At 33.9% G+C, this 6,000-nt stretch overlaps 1 protein-coding gene across 1 annotated transcript in view; it reads left to right on the forward strand.

The window, feature by feature from the left end:
• LOC110623974 overlaps window positions 1-5,719 on the forward strand; it is a 58,442-nt gene extending 52,723 nt beyond the window's left edge. The window contains exon 24 of the transcript XR_006352228.1: window positions 5,659-5,719. The gene's annotated coding sequence lies outside the window, so the exon portion shown is untranslated. The remainder of the gene's footprint in view (window positions 1-5,658) is intronic.
• The last annotated feature ends 281 nt before the right edge of the window (window positions 5,720-6,000 follow it).

A 6,000-nucleotide genomic window follows, 5' to 3' on the forward strand; every position in this document is an offset into this window, starting at 1 on the left:
ATGGTGGCTCTATGTTGGTCTTCTTCGTTTTGGGGTTTGCATCGATTTTTGTCAGTGTCTGCAGAGAAAGTCGTTGCCACGATGGTTTTTGTCTGTTTGACTTCTGGTTTAGTTTGTATTGATTTTGAATTATTGGTTGGTTTTAACTTTGGTTTTAATTTTTGATTTATTCAAATTGGATTATTTTGTATTGGACTTTTACTGTTTAGCCTTTTTATAGTTACGTCTTGTGGGCCTTTGAAATGCAATTCTATTGTATGGTTAAAAAAAAAAGTTACCGTCGTAAAAAAATCTAAAGATTGAGCTCACACAATCCGTTGAACAAAGCCCACCTTCACGAAAATATGGAGAAAGTCCATCTTCCTTAGTTGGTGGCTTGGGCTCCAACTCTTATTTGTATCCGACAAAAATCTGGATCGAATATTATTTTTATGAACATTTATTTCTTCCACTTAATTTTTCATTTTATGACTTGCCAATCATATCCAATATAAATAGTGAATTAATTATATAACTTTATAGAATTTAGTTTTAAGTTAGGTTAAGGAGTTTTTAATCTAAATGTAAATCAAATCAATTAATTAAATTAATATTATGTTCATCATTTAAGTTTTATTATATGCTAACTTTTTTGCTTTTATAATTAATTGACAATAAGAGCACCTGTAGAAAAATTACTTATTCAATTTGAAATCAAAAGGAAAACGACATTAAAATATTTTTATTTTATGATTAAAAATTCATTATTTGATTTTTTAGTTTTGAAAAATTTATTAAAATATTTTAAAAATTTTAAAATTTATATGTTCGTTTAGTTTTAACTATTAAATCTTTTACTATTTAATTTTTATGGTTTAAAAAACTTCGTTAGTTAGTTGATCTTCTAAATTTATAAAAACTATTAATTAGTCTTTCTATATTAAAATTATTTTAAATATTTTTATAATACTCAATAGTTAATATTAATGGAAAAATTAATTAATAAATTTTTTAAAATACAACAAATATCTTAATATATTTTTTTAAGGTAAAACTAACATCAATAGCCACGTAAGTGTGGATGTAGGAGCAAAAGGATAGGATTTCGTTGATCAATAGAAACAACTTGAATAATTAAGCAACAACTGATATGGCCTGCATTACTAGTGAACACCATCCACTTTATAGATTAAACAATTCTTTACAAGTATGGAAAATTTTAGAAATAATAAAATAAATTATGTAAAAAAATAGTAAAACAAAATAAAATTCTAAGCGTAAAATAGATATTATAGTGTAAATATAATATGTACATAATTACAATAGATTGCAAAATTATAGGTCTAATTAACATTAATTGATAGATAGAATTAGGAGAATAATTTGTTATCTTAATAAGATCTTGTAATCTATATATAAATACCCTTATTTAATAGAGAATACATCAACTATCTCCCACGAATCTAATTTGTTATATGATATCAGAATCTTTAAATTTTTAAGGCTGAAATTGGGTACTGTACATCGGTACTGTTCATGAGCACTGCTCACGAGTATTGTTCATCAATACTGTTCATAACGTCCAGAAACCGTGTCTATTTTTTATTGTCTTTGCCTTGAAATTTCAACCCTATGTGTTGTTTTGTTTTTGGTATCTCTTTCTTGGTGGTGCTTTGAAGCGTTGGATTTTGGTGGATTTATGACGTTACTGGATTGGGTCTCATTTAAATTTAATTTTCAGATATTGTTATGACACTAAGTTTATAATTACCAAAGAAAGATGGGAAAATAATAATAGATGTAAAGTTGTTGCAGATGCTAATAATTTGAGTAATCTTATTTGTTGGTACTGTAAGAAATATGACTATACAAAAAGATACTGTAAGGAGTTGCAGAATAAAATTCAAAAGATTCCAATGGTTAATGTTGCTACATCCAACTTCGTTTCTAGGAATATTGGCACTATCTCGACTGATAAATATGCTTAGTATCAGGATCTATTTAAGAAGTTCATTTCGGTCATTATTATTATTGAGACAGATAAAATATGTCTTATTTCCTCATTAAATAAATGTGTCATTGATTTTGGAGTCACAGATTATATGACAGGTAATCCCTATACATTTTCTAGTTTCTAATCACATAAGACATTTTCTCCCGTAATCATAGCTGATAGGTTGTAATATAATATTGAGGGTTTTGAGATTATTAAGTCTACTTCTTCCATCACTTTATCATCCGTATTAAGTTTACCTAATATTGTCTTTAATTTAATCTCTATGAGCAAATATACCAAAAACCTAAACTGTTATGTCTCTTTTTTTTTCCTGATAATTATTTTTTCATGATCTTATGACGAAAAAGATTATTGGTAAAATATATGTATCTAATAGTCTCTATATTTTGGATGCTTAGGTGCCTTTGTCAGTTGTTTGTTTTAGTGTACTCTCTCCATCTAAAGCATATTGCCAGTTAGGACATTCTTTTGTATCAATTTTGAAAAAGTTATATCCCGAGCTTCATGATGTCCATTCATTAGAATGTGAGTCTTGTTGTTTTGCAAAACACCATCGTATCTCTCTTAGTCCTATAATCAATAAACGGACTGAATCTACTTTTAAATAGTTCATTCAAACATTTAAGGACCTTGTCCTTTTAGGTCTAAGATTGGGTTCATATATTTTAACACTTTTGTGGATGATTTTTCTATAATAACTTGTATTTATTTTATGAAGCATTGTTTTACAATATTTTCTCTTTTCTTTTTTTTTTTTTTTTTTACTTTTTTTGTTGAAATCAAGACTCAATTTAATGTTTCTGTGCACAATTCGTGAAACAGTAATGCTAAAGAATACATGTCAAGCTCAAAATGGGGTTGTTGAAAGGAAGAATAGGCATCTTCTTAAGATTGCTCGAGCCATGTTATTCCAAATGCAAGTTCCTAAGTAATTCTGAATTGACATGGGCTTAGGGCATGCTTTCTCATTAATCACATGCCCTCCTCGGTACTCAATAGTGATACTCCATATGGTGTACTTTTTCTTGATAAGTCATTATTTTCATTAGAACTATATATTTTTAGCAATACTTGCTATGTTTGGGAAGTCCAATTTTATGTAATTAAGCTTAATCCTAAAACTTTAAAGTGTATCTTCAGAAGCGGTATTGATATTATTCTCCACACCTCAATAAATATTTGGTCTCAACTGATGTGGTCTTTTTTGAGAAAATCCATTCTTTTCTATAGCACAACCATCTATCAATCAAGGAGAGAAAGATGAGAGACTCATCTATAGGGTCATATCAGATAATGGGATCTCAACTAGTTTATCTTCCCCTCCACACCCTACTAAAGGGGTTTCTTCTAGTACTCAGCCTTCTGCCAACCTGCCGGTGGTTCAAGTTTACTTTAGAAGACCTGTATCTACTAATACATATCCTGCATCAGAATCTTCTTCGCTATCGGATCCATCACCAAGTGACCTTAACCTCCCTATTAAACTTTGTAAATTCTATTGTAAACTTTCTTTCTTATGATCTCCCATCTCCTTCTTCTACTTTCTTAATTGCCTCTCTAAATTCCATCTCCTTACTTAAATAGTTAAAGAGGCCCTAACGCATTTTGGGTGGCATGATGAAATGATTAATGAGATTAAGACTCTAAATAATAACCATACATGGAACTTAGGTGATTTACCTTGAGGCAAGAAATGGGTGTTTACCATGAAAGTTAATCCAGATGGTTCCATAGTGAGGCTTAAGGAACGTCTTGTCGCTAAAGAATATGCACAAATCTAAGAGTCGGCTATTTTAACACTTTCTTCCTTGTAGCCAAAATGACCTCGGTTCGCTTGTTCATTTCCTTAGTTACTTCTCAGCATTGGCAATTACACCAACTTGATATAAAGAATGCCTTTCTATATGGTGACCTCTAAGAGGAGGTGTATATGGAGCAACCACATGGATTTGTTGCTCAAAGGGAGTATGGGAAAGTATGCCGTTTGAAGAAATCTTTGTATTGGTTGAAGTTGAGTACCCTGCTTGGTTTGGAAAGTTCAGTAAAGTTGTTCAAAATTTTGGGTTGAAAAAGAGTAAGTGTAACCACTTAGTCTTCTATAGACATTCAGATGCTAGTATTTCTTGTTATATATGTTGATGACATTGTCATTATAGATGATGATTATGTAGGGATTTTTTCTCTCAAATCCTTATTGCATGCGAGTTTTCATATCAAAGCCTTGGATCAGCTTAAGTATTTATTGGGAGTAGAAGTCATGAGAAATAAAAGGTGAATTTTCTTGTCTCCAAGGAAGTATGTCCTTGACTTACTTGTAGAAATAAGGAAGTCAGTAACTAAACCCTGTGACACACCAATAACTCCTAGTGTATGTCTCACGAAGGATGATGGAGATCCTTATGATGACCCAGAGAGATACAAGAAGTTGGTTGAAAAACTAAACTACCTTACAATAATGACTCAGCCAAATATTACTTTTGCAATAAGTATTGTAAGTCAGTTCATATCTACACCTACTGTAATACCCGGCTAGACTCCGGTATCGGAATTCCTACCGTCCGGTGGAATCTCGGATGTCAAAAACCTCTAGAAGGGTAAAATCATGTTTTCATAAAATGTTTTAATGTATTTTAAGGTTTAAAGTAAGAAAGAAATTGAATTTTGAATGAAAAAAACCATAGAGGGAATTCCAGGTTCGACCGCCGAACCCCATGTTCGGCCGTTGAACTTGCGTGAGTTTTGGAGGCACTTTAGGCTTCCGAAGGTGGCCTGGCCAGCCCATATAAGAAGCCCCATGGCCGAAAATGGGCGAGTTTCTTCCCCATTTCCGGCCAGAGGTGAGTCCATGCCCTCCCACAGTTGGTTTTAATGATTTTCCTCAAATCTTTCAAGTTTTAACGAGTTTTAACTTGGTTTTGAAGTTTTGAGCTAAAGATCAAGTTTTTGGAGCTTGGAGACCCAATGAGCTAGATCTCTCCCATCTCCGAGTTGGATCACCTCTCCTCACGATCTTCAAGAGGTAAGAGTAGATCCTCCCCTCTTTTCATGTTTTGGTTAAGTTCCATGAAGGTTCATGGGGTAGAAATGCATATTTAGGTTTATGTGCTTGTATGGTTAATGTGTGTTGTATATGTATGTTTTGTGTTGTTGTTGGGGGTTTAGGATAGTTTGAGACCCCTATAAGCTTATTTGCTCGAGTATGCATGTTGTAGAATAGCTAAATGCATGTTTGAATGGTTTGGGAGGCAAAATGTGCATGAGGAGGCTGGATTCTGCCACTTTGGGAGAACCCAGGTTCGGCAGCCGAAGGCCCTTTCAGCCGCCGAACCTGCCTGTGGAGGCAAACTTTTGGCTGCCGAACCCTGCCTCCGAAAGTGGACTTTCAGCTCTGAAAGGGAGTTTCGGCCGCCGAAGGTGCAGCCGAACATGCATGAGTTTTGGATCTGGAAGGAACCTTCGGCCACCGAAAGTGCCGCCGAATGTGCATGACTTTTGGTTCTGGAGGGACTTTCGGCCGCCGAACCTGCCGCCGAAAGTGCCCTGTTCAGCCTTCCTTTGCATGATTTCTATGATTATTTTAAGGTGTTTTAGGGGGTTTTTGGGGAGTATTTTAGAGTCATATTCATGTTTGTCTGGTCCCTCATTTGAGTCCACCTGTGTAGGTTCGAACCCGAGGAACCGAGGACCCCAACAGTGAGATAGCTGCTTTAGTGTCTTTTCAGAGCTAGCCTGAGGTGAGTAGAATGACTCCTTATGTTTCAAAGTAAAATAATGAAAGTTTTAGCATGATTCACGCATCATGAATGCCATGAGATATATTAGGGTGCTTGCATTAGAATTCACGAATATGTTGCATTGCATGTTATGTTGTTGATGTGGATGAATGTTGGATGATCCTTTAGCCCTCACTATGATATGATATGATATGAGATAGTGATGATACGGTATGAAAGACTAGTGAGGCCCATTCTACGCCCCTGGCACTATGTAAGAGAAAGACCAGT

This window comes from Manihot esculenta, chromosome 10 (assembly GCF_001659605.2).
Source record: "Manihot esculenta cultivar AM560-2 chromosome 10, M.esculenta_v8, whole genome shotgun sequence".
NCBI classification, from domain to species: Eukaryota; Viridiplantae; Streptophyta; class Magnoliopsida; order Malpighiales; family Euphorbiaceae; genus Manihot; species Manihot esculenta.